The sequence below is a fragment of the Elephantulus edwardii genome, unplaced genomic scaffold (assembly GCF_000299155.1).
Source record: "Elephantulus edwardii isolate Elephantulus edwardi_28Jun2011 unplaced genomic scaffold, EleEdw1.0 scaffold00341, whole genome shotgun sequence".
Taxonomy (NCBI): Eukaryota; Metazoa; Chordata; class Mammalia; order Macroscelidea; family Macroscelididae; genus Elephantulus; species Elephantulus edwardii.
The window spans coordinates 1,541,862-1,556,532 of record NW_006400091.1 but is presented as its reverse complement, the minus strand read 5'-3'; the positions used below and the strand labels follow the sequence as shown (position 1 = coordinate 1,556,532).

General features: G+C 39.8%; 2 pseudogenes; one reads left to right on the top strand and one right to left on the bottom strand.

Annotated features, from left to right (window-relative positions):
- Positions 1-6,765: 6,765 nt before the first annotated feature.
- LOC102874312 lies at positions 6,766-8,174 on the bottom strand (annotated as a pseudogene).
- Positions 8,175-13,785: 5,611 nt separating this feature from the next.
- Positions 13,786-14,562, top strand: LOC102873906 (annotated as a pseudogene).
- The last annotated feature ends 109 nt before the right edge of the window (positions 14,563-14,671 follow it).

Here is a 14,671-nt window from a genome sequence, read left to right as displayed (position 1 = left end):
TACGATTTTCTTGATATCCTCCCAGAGCTCATTTGGTCTATGCTCATTGGTGCTCAAGAAATTACACACCAGCAATTGGGATGTATGTATAGCAGATGCACCTCATGGTGGCTTTATCCACTCGCTAGTTTCACCCCCAAGGTCATCTCTATTGATGTGAGTTGAGGTCTTAGCAAACAGGCTGTAGCTGTTCTGAATCAGACACTCTGTTTTTATTTTACTATCTGCTGAAACTGAACAAATGTGAGAAGTAGTGTTACAGAGCAGAACAGCATTAGATATCCTGAAAGCTATTAAAGTGGAACTCATCCCTAGTTCTGTGTATATATTCCTGATTATAAGCATAACATTACTATAGCTTTATAACAGATTCAAAGACATATATCTATAATTAAACAATTATATACAGATCCTTTCCCCCGGAAGTTGAACTCTTTTCACTTATCTTGGCACTATACTTGATATCCTATAATAGGCTTATTGTGCTTGGGAGTTACACTTTGCTGTAACATTTATTGTTACTGTGACTTCCTATTGCAACTCTCTAACACTTCACCTCAAGAGATATTGCATATAGAGGGCATTGGGGTGTGGAGTGTGAGAAATAATTGAGATGTCAAGAGTTTATTTTTCAAAATAGCTTTCCCTGGATTGGCTAAATGCTGTGACCCGGCCCAGGTGCACTCACAGCCTGTCCAGCAACAGAACCGAAGCCTGCCAGGATGAGGAGCTGCAGTTCCAGTGTGGGCCACACCACGCTCCCTTCCAGAGCATTTGACTGGAGGAGACTGCTGCATCACTCCCTGGAGACCCCATTGCCCGGCTACCCGAAGACTGCTGCCCCATCACCTGGAGTCCCCGCTGAGCCGCTGCCCTGCACCAGGAATGCCAGTATCACAGGTGAAGCCTATTTCCTTCCCCCTCTCAAAGACATTAGTTGAGCTACTGACCCTTTGGACCAGCCTACCTGGGGCAGTTGCCTGAATGAGAAGGATGCCAATTCACAGGCCATCTCTCTCCCCAGGTGAAGCAAGTCTTCTATTGAGTCAAAGGATCAGAGAGAAATTCAGGTAGGGTAAGCTGCTCTTCCCAAGCAGTGATCTTCTGAGCCAAGGTTATCAGACAAAGGATCTGTTAAGGCCTCAGGCATGAAAATCTCCACCACAGCAATGACACAGAAGAAGCAGACTTCACATTCTACGCAAAACCAAAACAAGTTGTTATCGTTATGTGCCATCCTGTCACCTGTGACTCTTAGCAACTCTATGTACAATAGCCCAAAATACACTCTATCAACGTGCCAATCTTATTGTCTCCAACATACCTATCCCCATTACCCCAGTCACTGCCATTTCATCAACAGTCTTCCTCTCTTGTGTTGTCCCTCCATCCTCCCAAGCATGATATACATTTTCAAGGACTGTTCCCTCCTTGCAACATGTACAAAATATGTCAGATAAAGCTTCAAAATCCTTGCCTCCAAGGAGTAGTTTTGTGTCACCGTCTCTAGGATGAACCTGTTTTTTCTCCTAGCAGCCCATGGTATATTCAATACTCCTTCCTCTCCAGCACCACAGCTCAAAGGCATCAATTCTCCTTCTATCATCCCCCATCATTGTCCAGCTTTCTGATGAATAGCAAGTAATTACAAAGACCAAGACCTGAGTCACGCACACCTTGGTCTCCAGACTGACATCATTACTCTTCAGTACTTTGGAAAGGTCTCTGACAGCAGACTTTCCCAATGCAATTCATCTTTTAATTTCCTGGCTACTGATACTAAGAGTGTTGATTGCGGAGCCAAGCAAACTAAAGCTGTCAACAATCTCAATCACTTCATCAGTTGTGGTGATGCTGCCAATCGCCCCAGTAGTGAGAATCTTTGTTTTCTTGATGTTGCACTTCAATCCATATTGAAGGCTACAGTCCTTGTCCTTCTGCAGCAAGTGCTTCAGGTCCTCCTCAGTTTCAGCAAGCAGGGTTATGTCATCTGCATAACACAGGTTGTTGATGAGTCTTCCTCCAATCGTGTTACCACATTTCTCCTCATAGAGCCCAGCCTCCCAGATAATCTGTTCCACATATAGATTGATAAAGTATGTAGATAGGACACATTCCTGGCATAGGGATTCCCTATTTTGAACCAATTTTGAAGGGTTTCCCTATTTTGAACCATGCAGTGTTTCCTTGCTCTGTTCTGAAGACTGTATCCTGGTCCAAGTATAAGTTTTGCATAAGCACTGTCATGTGTTCTGGGATTCCCATTCTTCTCAGAATTAGCCACAGTTTGTTGTGATCCACGCAATCAAATGTTTTTGCATAGTCAATGAAACACAGATAGACATTCCTGTGGTACTCTCTGCTTTTAGTCAAGATCCATCTAACGTTAGCTGTAATATCCCTTGTGCCAAGGACTTTTCTAAACCCAGCCTACACTTCAGGCAGTTCTCTGTTGATGTGCTGTTCCAGTAGTTTTTTGATAATCTACAGCAGAATCTTGCTTGCATGTGGTATTAATTATATTGTCTGATAATTTCCACACTCTCTCAGGTTACCTTTCTTTGGATTGGAAACAAATCTCTACCAGTCAGTTAGCCATGTGGTTGTCCTCCAGATTTCTTGGCACAACTTGGCAAGCACATCGAGGGCAGCATCTGTTTGTTGAAATGTGTCAATTGGTATGCCACCAATTCCTGGGGCCTTGTTTTTTGCCAATTCTTTCAGAGAAGCTTGAACTTCTTCCTTCATCATCACAGGCTCTTGCTCAACTTTGTTTCATTAAATTCTTCTGTGTCTGCCAATTCCTTTTGGTAAAATGATTCTGTATACTCTTTCCATTGTTTTTCTTTATGCTTCCTGGATCATTTAATATTTTGCCCAAAGTATACTTAAGTATTGCAACTTGAGGCTTGATTTTGTTCTTCAGTTCCTTTAGCTTAAGAAATGCTAAGCGAGTTTGGCCCATTTGATTTTCTGAGTCCAGCTCTTTGCACATTTCATTATAATATTTTACTTTGTCTTCACACGCTGCCCTTTGAAATCTTATGTTCAGCTCCTTAATTTATTTCTTCCCTTTGCTTTGGCTTCTCGGCTCTCTAGTGCAATATTTAGAGTTCTTTCTGACATCCATCTTGGTTTTTTCTTCCTCCTCTGTCTTTGTACTGACCCCCTGCATTCTTCCTGAATTATATTCTTGCTATCCTCTCATGGCTCATCTGGTCTTCACTCATTAATGTTCAAGGCCTCGAACTTGTTCCTGAGAGGGTTTTGAAATTCATATGGGATAGACTCAAGGTAAAATACTGATTCTCATGAATTTGATTTAATTTTTCTTAGCTTCAACTTGAACTTGCATGTGAGTAGTTGGTGGTCTGTCCCACAATCAGCACCTACTCTAGTTTTCACTGCTGATATTGAGCTTCTCCTGTGATTCTTTGCACAGATGTATTCGATCTGATTCCTATACATACCATTAGGTTAAATCCATGTGTGCAGCCTGTTTTTATGTTTCTTATAAAAAGTATTCACAATGTATAAATCACTGACCGTACAGAATTCTATCTTTCTGTCTCTAGCTTCATTTCTGTCTCCAAGTCCATGTTTTCCTACTACTGATTCTTCTCTGTTCCTAACTTTTGCATTCCAGTCACCCACTATTATTATTGCCTCTTGATTGCATGTTCAATCGACCTCTAACTGCAAAAGTTGGTAGAAATCTTCTTTTTCCCCCTCTTTGGCTCAAATTGTTAGTGCATATATTTTGATGATAGTGTACTCACTGGACTTTCTTATATGTGTGTGGATATAATCCTGTCACTCACAACATTGTATTTCAAGATGAACCTGGAAATTACTTTTTTAACCATGAAAGTGATCCCATTTTTCCTCACCTTTTCATCTCCAGCATAGTAGATCACATGATTGTCTGACTCAAAATGTGCCATGCCAGTCCATATCATTTTGCCAATACCTAGTACGTCAATACATATGTGTTCCATTTCTTTCTTAACAATGTCCAATATTCCTACATTCATAGTTCTTACATTCCATGTTCCAGTCACTAGTGTGTGCTTACAACTGTTTCTCATCATTTGTTCTTCCATACCTGAGAGCTCAGCCTCATATAGTGTGCTCTATTGTACATAGGGTTTTCAGAGCCCTCTTATTTTGAAAGTGGATGGCCAATCCTTCTTCCTAGTCTTTCTCAATTTGAATGCTCAGATTTAGAACAGTATATGACAGACAAGCATTTTACAGAAAACTACAGATGAAGGACATTTTCTCAATTATAGAAAAATCAATAGATTCAGTGTTTTCCCTGACCTTGACACATGAGTCTTTTTTTTTCTTTTCTTTTCTTTTTTGACACATGAGTCTTAATGCACTCATTTCCCTGCTCCACCAGCATTCCCTTCTACTCCCACCTATGCCTTTCAACACATATCTTCCCCTATCTCACCCTTGATATGATGGCTTATATCTCAAACCTTCTGGGCTTCTGTGATTCCTAAGTTCTCAAGTTGCTGCCAGTTTCTTATGCTGAAGCCAGTATCTCTTGAGTTTAGGAGTCTCTAAATCCAAATACCAGGTACTACTATTAGGAAAGCTCCCTGTCTCAGACAGTTCTGAGGAAAAGGTTTTGCTCCAGGATAGCCTTCATGTGGCTTAGTGCCTCTTCTTTTCCATTTGCAGCATGCTGTTGTCACAATGGAATAGTTTCTCAGGAGAGGATGATTAGGGCAGAAATAAATTAAATATAAAACATAAAACAAATGAAACCAGAAAAAAAAACACCCCAGGAGTCAGCTCTTCAAAAAGGTCAATAAAATTTACAAACCACTAATAAAACTAACAAAGGAAAAGAAAGAAAAGACATAAGTAGTCTGAATAAGAGATAAAAGGGGTAATGTCACAATAGAACCAACTAAAATAAAAAGATGAACAATGGGCGTGAAAAATTATACTAAAAAAATATGAAAACCTAAAGGAAATGGACAAATATTTGGAAACTCACAACCTATATAAACTGACAGACTGAAGTAAAAAAAGAAGAAATTGAATAGGTAATAAAACTTCCAACAACAACAAAGCCCTGTACCAGTTGGTTTTACTAGTGAATTTTGTCAAACATTCAGAGAACTGTCACCAATTATACATAAACTACTTCAGAAAATAGAAAAAGTGGAAATTTTCTCAGACTCATTCTATGAAGTGAACATACCTCCTTGATACCAAAGTCAGGTAAAGACACCACCAAAATAGAAAACTATAGTCCAATATTTCCTTTTTTTTTTACTGTTAATAAAAACATTTATTTTGCATTTTATACAGAACAACCTGAAGTCTGCAACAGGACTTGACAGTTACCCAGGGGTTTACAGATATTGTGTCCATCTCAACAGTGTATTTCTGGGAATTGGGGGGTTTGCACAAAAACAGGCAGGAGTTGGGAGTGAGGGAGAGGGCACAGCAGGAGTGTATTTCAGTCCTTTCTCAATGAAAAGGTAGAGCATTCAGAGTCACTGAAAACTGTGTAAGTGGGGCTCCTAGAATAAGCACTGTACTCTGAACTCTTGGGGAAGAGGCAGGAAAAGGACCTTGATAAATAAAAAAGGGATGTAGAGGGACGCTTATTATTTTTAATTCCTCAGACCAAAGACCTGATAATCAAAGGGGACCATGTCTAATTTTGAATAATTTCCCTGCTCAAAATAAAAAAAGGTGACTCCTGTGGCTCTATCAACCTGGTCATTCCTAGGTCTATACGCCCTATACATATTATAAAAAAAAAAGTTGGATGTTAGTGGCTTATGTTCCATGGAAGTAAAACAATCACAGTCTGCACTGGAGGCCTAGTGGCAAGAAGCTGCACTTCAATCCCAGAGGTGTGTGGTTCAAATCCACCAGATGCTCTGCTGGAGAAGGAGGGACAGTCAGATCTGATTTGACAGTACACACACACAAAATAATAAAATAAAATAAATTTTTTTAAAAGTCAAATGACTGGTAAAGATCACAGATCAGCCAGTAGTATATACAACCTGCTGAAAGGGGTTCCTAGTAGGGCCAAGAGAAGGCCCAGAGCATCTTTAGCCTGAGGCACAGCAGGTACAGAGTCTGAAAGGTAGGGAACAAAAGACCCTCAAGACCTTAATTTTAATGGAATAATTTTTTACAAAATGAAGTAAACACTAATAACCATTAGTAATAACAAATGCCATGGCTTCTACGCTCACCTGGTAGCAAAAAAAGGGGGGAAAAAGCCAAAAATTTGCAAAACTACGTCCAATTAATCGACAGGTCTTACTGGAGATGTCTTTGTGCATGGGAGAAGGCAATGGTTTTAATATAGTTGACAATCCGCATGATTCCTTTGGATATGGAAGGGGCAAAGTCCTGGTTTGCTGTCATACTGAAGGCTAGACAGAGTAGAACAAAAAGCTCTAAAGTAACTGCAGAGTCTCTGTAACCAGCTTGTGGGGGAAAGGGGCCAGATTCCCACTCTAGAGATGGCAGGAAGCCAAGGCCAGATCATCACATGCATTAGTCCTAGTCATTCTATAGTTGATGGGCAACTTATACAAGGTAGGGAAAGGGATCTGGTTAGGGGAAGAGTGGTCACTTTTCTTCTTTTAAAGTCTTATAATTTAGCCTCAACTTATTATCAGTGCCTTAGAATCAATTTAATCTTAAATCTTTAAAGGTCCTCTCAAATAATTTTTTTTTCTCACTTTCTGGTAGTCCCCCTGGTCTTAGGCTCCCATTTTACCCTGATTTAGAGTCCACAAACTTAATCAGACCATCTGTGCTCATGAACTTGGCCCTTTCCAGAGGGAAGCCTAGGACTCAGCTCCAGATGAGCTGTGTCAATACTCCAAGTGCCTGTGACACCCCCAACAGGACCGTGTAGTAATTCATCTCCATCATGCCATGGTACTGGAGTAGCACACTGCTGTGAGCATCTACATTGGGCCAGGGATTCTTGGCGTTGCCTTGCTCTAAGAGGACATTGGGCACAATCTTATACAGCTGAGCAACCAACTTAAACATTGGATCATTAGGCAGATGTTTCAGAGAAAACTCTCGCTGACAGGTGTATCTTGGATCAGTCTTCCTTAGTACTACTGCATGGCCATAGCCTGGGACAACCTATCCAGAGTTGAGTGTGTTCCAGATATAGTCTTGAAATTTCTCGTCTGACACATCTTTGCCAACTTCCTTCTGCAGCTGTGTCAGCCAGACAAGCACTTCCTGATTTGCCAGTCCATGTAAGGGTCCTGCTAGTCCATTCATGGCAGCTGCAAAGGACAAGTAGGGGTCTGAAAGGGCACTTCCTACCAGATATCTGGCTAGTATGTGCACTTACATTGCCACCTTCATGGTCACTGTGGATGGTGGGGGTCTAAGCGCATGAGTTCAGTGAACTGAGCATTAGTATAGCCTAACATGTTAGTGAAATTATGGGACCAGTCCAGTTTAGTGTAGATGGCCCCAATACTGCTGCCCTCCCAGTAGAGGGTCCAGTAGATATTTGCAGCAACACAAGGTAGCTTTGCAATGAGATCCATACTGTCTTCATAAATCAACTCCCAGTATTTGGCTCGGTTGATACCCTCTGCATATGCTAGGGCAAAGTTACTTTCACTGTTAAGGGCTGTAATGGATGCACTGAGCTGAGATATGGGGTGTAGATTGGTGGGGAAGTTATCCAGCATAGTGACCACATGGGATGGAAGAGCTGCCCTCTTTGCCCATTTTTTTGAGAGGCAAGATACCTGTTCCTCTGTTGGGATCTGTCCAGTTACCAGCAGCCAAAATAAGCCCTCAGGCAGGGGTTCTTCTCCACACTTAGCTTTGGGGAGTCGTTTCTGGCATTCAGGAAGACTATAGCCTCTGAAACAGATGCCCTCATCAGGATCAAAAACTGATGTTTCGTATATCAATCCTTTCATGCCTCTCATACCATCATATATCACGTCCACAGTGATTTGGCCCACCACCGACTTGCCATGTTGCTGCCTGAAGGTCTTAATCCTGGTCTGCTCTTTGGGTATCAAGTCAGCTAATATGTCTTTCAAATTCTTGCAGGAAGCACTGGCATGCCGAGCAGCAAGAACAAGACAGGATGCATTCTTGGCTCCAAAGAGCCGGGCAGTCGCAGTGAGTAAAGCCATGGGAGGCACATGCGAGGATCTGACAGGTAGGGAGGGAGGGAGGGCATAGAGCTGCGGCACAAGTGGGAGCCACCGCTGCACCAAAGGCTGTGCCAGACCGGTGGACAAGGTTGAAAGGAGGCGGCTGAGGAAAAGGGTAGACGAACCGAGGGCGGCGCCCAGCCTCAATATTTCTCATATACATAGATGCAAATATCTTGAATAAAATCCTGGCCAATAAAATCCAACAGTATATTAAAAAAATTCACTATGAACAAGTGGAATTCATAACAGGTATGCAATGATGGTTCAACATAAGAAAAACAATCAGTATAATTCATCACATTAACAAAGCAAGGAACAAGAACCAAACAAAATTCAACACACTTTCCTGATTAAAACACTAAAAAAAAAAAAAATAGAAACACAGGGGAATCTCCTCATCATAGTGAAATGTATATAAGCAAAACCAAAAGCCAACATTGTTCTCAATGTAGAGAGATTAAAGGCATTCCCTTTGAGAATAGGAACTAGGTAAAGATGCCCACTATCATCTCTCCTATTCAATATTATATTGGAAGTCTTAGCAATAGCAATAAGACAAGAGAAGGATTACTTCTTTTAGACTAGCAATAGCAATAAGACAAGGGAAGAGAGGTATCCAAATTGGCAAAGAGGAGGTAAAATTATTTCTATATGCAGATAATATAATAGTATACTTAGCATTGTTAAGTATGAAGACTTAACAATAAAACTACTAGACATAGTCAACCAATTCATCAAAGTGGCAGGGTACAAGATCAACATACAAAAATTAATTGGATTTCTCTACAGTGACAAAAAGAATACAGAAATAGAGCTAAGAAAAATAAAACCCACCACAGTAGCTAATGATAAGATTAAATACTTGGGAGAAAATCTAACTAGAAACACAAAAGACCTATTCAAAGAAAATTACAAAACCTTACTACAAGAAAATTTTTAAAAATACCTGCAGAAATGGAAGAATATACCACGCTCATGGATAGGAAGAATCAATATTGTTAGAGTGATAATTCTACCAAAGGCAATCTACAAATTCAATACAATCCCAATACAAATACAAATACCACTCATCAATGAGGTGGAAAAGTCTATTTCCAATTTCATCTGAAATGTAAAGAGGCTCTGAACATGTAAAGCACTCCTGAAAAGAGAAACAAGACAGGAGGCATCTCATTCCCTAATCTCAAATCCTACTACACTGCCCTGGTGGTCAAGACAGCTTGGTACTGGTACAGTGACAGACACATAGATCAATGGAATATAATTGAGAACCCAGAAATCAGCACATCCACCTATAGTCAACTTATTTTTTACAAAGAGATGAAATCTGTTAAATGGGGAAAAGAAAGCTTCTTTAGTAAATATGTAAGCAAAATTGGAAAACTATCTGTAAAAAACTCATGCAAGACCCACAAGTCACACCATACACAAAAAAACAACTCAAAGTGGATCAAGGACCTACAAGTAAAACCAAAGACTATGAAATTCATCAGAGAAAAGCTTGGAAGAACTCTAGAAGCCCTAATCCACAATATGAATAGTCTCCCAAATATCCTGGAAACGTACATCCAGGAAATAATAACATAGATGAATGGAACCTTCTAAGAATTATATCCCTATGTACATAAAAAAACTTCTCCAACAGGGTAAAAAGGAAGCCCACAGACTAGGAAACAAATATTTGGTAATGACCTATCTAGTAAGAGTTGAATACCTAAAATTTTTAGAATACTCTAGCACCTCAACAAGATAAAGGTAAACAACACAATCACAAAATAAGTGCAGGATATGAACAGACACTTTACCAAAGAAGACATTCATATGGCAAGCAAACACATTAAGAAGTGTTCAAAATGTCTAGCTCTAAGAGAGATGCAAATCAAAACAAATATGAGATATGATCTCACCCCAGTAACAATAACAAAATTCAACAGAACAGAAAATAGCAAATGCTAGTGAAGTTGTGGAGAAATTGGAACCCTTATTCACTGCTGGTAGAAGTGTAAATTGGTGCAACTACTATGGAAGGCAGTATGGTGTTTTCTCAAAAGTTGGGAATAGAAATATCATTTGAACAGAAATTCAAGGAACTTAAATTCTAGGAATATATATAACAAAGAAACCAGAGCTGCCATCCAGATGCATGCACACCTAGGTTTATTGTTGCATTGTTTATAATAGCAAAGAGCTGGAAGCAACCCAAGTTCCTATCAACAAATGAATGGATAGAGATGTTGTGGTATACTCACACAGTGGAATATTATGCCGCACTGAAAATCAAGGAACTAAAAATTTTATACCACATAGATGACCCTGGAGGGCATTATGTTAAGTTAAATATCTCAGTCACAAAAGACAAATACTGCATAAAGCCCCCATTATAAAACAAGACTGGCATGGGAGTTGGGGAAAAACAAAAAGGGAGTAATAATGAGCACTGCATTGGAACAGATGAAGGAAAGAACTATTAAAAGTGAATATATGATTAGGCATTCTCTGAATGACAACAGGTCAGAAGAAAAGGTGCATAGCAAAGAAGATGGGAATCAGGGAGCTTAGGGAAGGAAATTATGTAAAAATTAGTGAGGTGGGGGATTTAAGTGAACTGTGGAGGGGCCTATGGAGGAAAATGTGCAACAATAAATGAATGAAAAATTCTACTTTCTTTAATATGGCAATTTTTAAAAATTATGAAGTGCCTACAGAAGAGAGATAGAAATTAGTAATAGAAAATTCTGTGAAGAGTAAAAAATTAATATATCTGGAAAACATGGACTCATCTCAATAAACTTTATTCTAATTAATCAAAATGGAATAGATCAATATTCCTTACTGACTATTGGAAAATTAGGAATAGTAGCTTTCTGGAGAGCAGAAGAAGAAACATACAAAGACTCTCTTGTTTATGGTGAGGTGACTGTGAATTATTTTAAAGACTGTAGAATGATTGGGACATGCTTATCTTGCATATGAATAGAGAGAGAGAGAGAGAGAGAGAGAGAGAGAGATACAGGTACAGATACAGATATAGATATAGATATAGTTGTTACAGTTATAGTTACGGGCCATTGAGTTGCCTGAGACTTATAGTGACTCCATGTACAATAGCTCTGAAATCTGCCTCATCCTGAGCCAGTCTCACTGACTCCAACACACCGACCCCCATTAACCTCATCACTGTATTAATCCATCTCATCCAGGATTTTCCCCTCCTGCCTTGTCCCTCAGCCCTTCCAAGTATGATGTCCTTCTCTAAGTATCCACATGCCCAAATATGCAAAACAGAGCTTCAAAATCCTAGCCTCCAAGGAGAAACTTGGTTTAACTCTCTCCAAAACAGACCTATTTGTTTCTTGGAAGTCCATGGTATATGTTCAAGACTCTTCTCCAGCACCACAACTCAAAGGCATCAATTCTTCATCTATCATCCCTAGTCACTATCCAGCTCTCCAACCCATAGGAATTTTGAAGATCAGGGGCTGTATCGAGCTCAGCTTAGTCTCCAAACTGACATCGTTACTTCTCAGCACTCTGGAAAGGTCCCTGACAGATTTAACTAATGCAATTCACCTTTTGACTTCCTGACTGCTGATGCCAAGAGTGTTGATTGTGGAGCCAAGCAAACTGTAACTGTTAACAACCTCAATCTCTTCTCCATTAATAATGGTACCACCAATTGGCCCAGTGGTGAGAATCTTTTTCGTCTTGATGATGAGAATATAGGAGAAGAAAAGTTCTCTTTTATAGAGGACCATAAAAAAGACCTTATACACACTCACACAAATCAAGGTGACATAAAAGCCAGACTTGTGTCATTCCAAGGATTCTTGTGATTGAAGTTGTAATCCTGAAAGTTCTGTTACATTTAAGAGTAGTGTAACAAAGAGTAACAAGAGGAAGACAAACAAGTATAACTTGTTTTGGAGAGTTAGTTTTAAGCTAGTTTTGGAGGTGAAACTTGCCATCTGTACTCATTCTCTCAAAGGTTCTTGCTCAGAATTCTCATTATGAACTGCCGGAAACACTATTAAAAATTCAAGCTGAATTTATTCAGAATAAAATTACTTGTTGGCAAAGATTTGAATACAGGTGAACTAATGGCAGCAGAAGATGCAGGAAGCCATGATAATTACCAGATGGGTGGAATACAAGCTTCTTCACATTTGCACAGTGATTGACTCCAATTTCTCCAGGATGATGAAATTACACATTCTTGGATGTCTTTTTTTCAAAAGGAGTTTCACACATCAGCAGCAGACATTATGTTCTCAGCAGCCACCATATCAGCAGCAGCCATAGATCTGTTCCAGTTGCTTAAGAAGGTACTTTGGGGGTATCACTGTTATTTCACTAAACCACGTGGAACCCTGTAACCTCAAGCAGAAGGAAGCAGGATAGCTGAGCAGCTCAAGTAAAGGAGCCAGGTCCGGAAAGGAAAAATCAAGGCTTGTTGGTTTTCCATTCAAATACTAAGGGGAGATCACTACTGTTTGGCCCTCAGCCCTGCAGGGCTCAGGCCAAGAAGGAAGAACAAATATGCAGGTCCTTCACAAACTTTGTTATACTCTTGGTCAGTATATAGCTACAACAACTTAAAATCAACTAAGAAAAGACTCACCTACTGTCAAGAAATCAGCAATCTGCCTCAGTGACCCTGAAACAACAACAAAACCCTTCTCCTAAAAAAGGAGACGCAATGAATACCTCAGAAAGAGAGAAATAGAAGAAATACGTTGATATGGAGTTATTTGAACAGCTGCCAAAGACGAAATGATAGAGGATGCAATTAAAAAAAACAAATACCCCAGAGACAACAGTCCAGAAGAAATATATTGATGAGGAGCACCTTGAACAGGAATGGAAGAAAATACAAAAGATGGAAGAAAGAATTGATAGTCTAGATAAAGAGGTACAAGAACATAAAAAAAAAAATCATCACAAAACAGAGCGGGTACAGCCAACACAGTACTAGAAATAACAGAAAAGCATGAAAATGCAATTCAGAATACGAAAACTAAAATGGCAAGAAGTTTCCAACACACTGGTAGCACAAAAAAGTAGAACTGAAAAGATAGAACAGAAAGTCAGTGAGTTGGAAGACAAAAACCTCACTGAAAACATACTAGGAGAAAAATCACAGATGAGATATGAAGAAAACATTAGAATCATAGGGGATGACATCAAACAGAATAACATATGTATGAGTGGAATTCCAGAACAGGGGAGTACAGGGAAATAACTGAAGAAAGAAAAAAAAAGTGGAAGAAGTACTAGAAAAAAAACTTCCCAGGTATTTTGTAGAACGGGGAAAATCCACATTCAAGAAGCACAGTGAACACAGTAGAGACTAGACCCAAAAATAAAAACATCAAGACATATCATAGTCAAATTCTCCAAGAAGCACAGTGAACACAGTAGAGACTAGACCCAAAAATAAAAACATCAAGACATATCATAGTCAAATTCTCCAAATTAAAAGATAAAGATAGAATTCTAGCCCTGCTGTGATTCTGTCCTGTGCGGCTGTTCTCTGCAACAGTGGTGTTTTATTGCCGTCCTCTCCCACATAAACGTGAGCCACCAACCCATGGAAGATTCGATGGATATGGACATGAACCCCCTGCAGCCCCAAAACTACCTTTTCGGTTGTGAACTCAAAGCTGACAAAGATTATCACTTTAAGGTGGATAATGATGAGAATGAGCACCAGCTATCTTTAAGAACGGTCAGTTTAGGGGCCGGTGCAAAGGGTGAATTGCACATTGTTGAAGCAGAGGCAATGAATTATGAGGGCAGCCCAATTAAAATAACACTGGCAACTTTGAGGATGTCTGTACAGCCGACGGTTTCGCTTGGGGGCTTTGAAATAACACCACCTGTCGTCTTATGATTGAAGGGCCTGTGCATATAAGTGGACGACACTTAGTAGCTGTGGAGGAAGATGCAGAGTCTGATGATGAAGAGGAGGAGGACGTGAAACTCTTAAGTATATCAGGAAAGAGATCTGCCCCTGCAGGTGGTAACAAAATTCCACAGAAAAAGGTGAAACTTGCCACTGATGAAGAGGATGACGATGATGATGATGAAGACGATGAAGATGATGATGATGATGATGATGACGACGAGTTTGATGATGATGAGACTGAAGAAAAAGCACCAGTGAAGAAATCTATACGGGATACTCCAGCCAAAAATGCACAAAAATCAAACCAGAATGGAAAAGACTCAAAACCATCAACTCCACGATCAAAAGGACAAGAATCTTTCAAAAAACAGGAAAAAACCTCCCAAAACTCCAAAAGGACCTAGTTCTGTAGAAGACATTAAAGCAAAAATGCAAGCAAGTATAGAAAAAGCGCATTGAATAACCCTGGGCACTACTGGTAAATTAAGCCCAAAGATGGGGAGAGAAAAAGGAGAGACAAATATAGTCGATACTGAGTATCATCAACAATCCAGACTGAAGTCTTCTA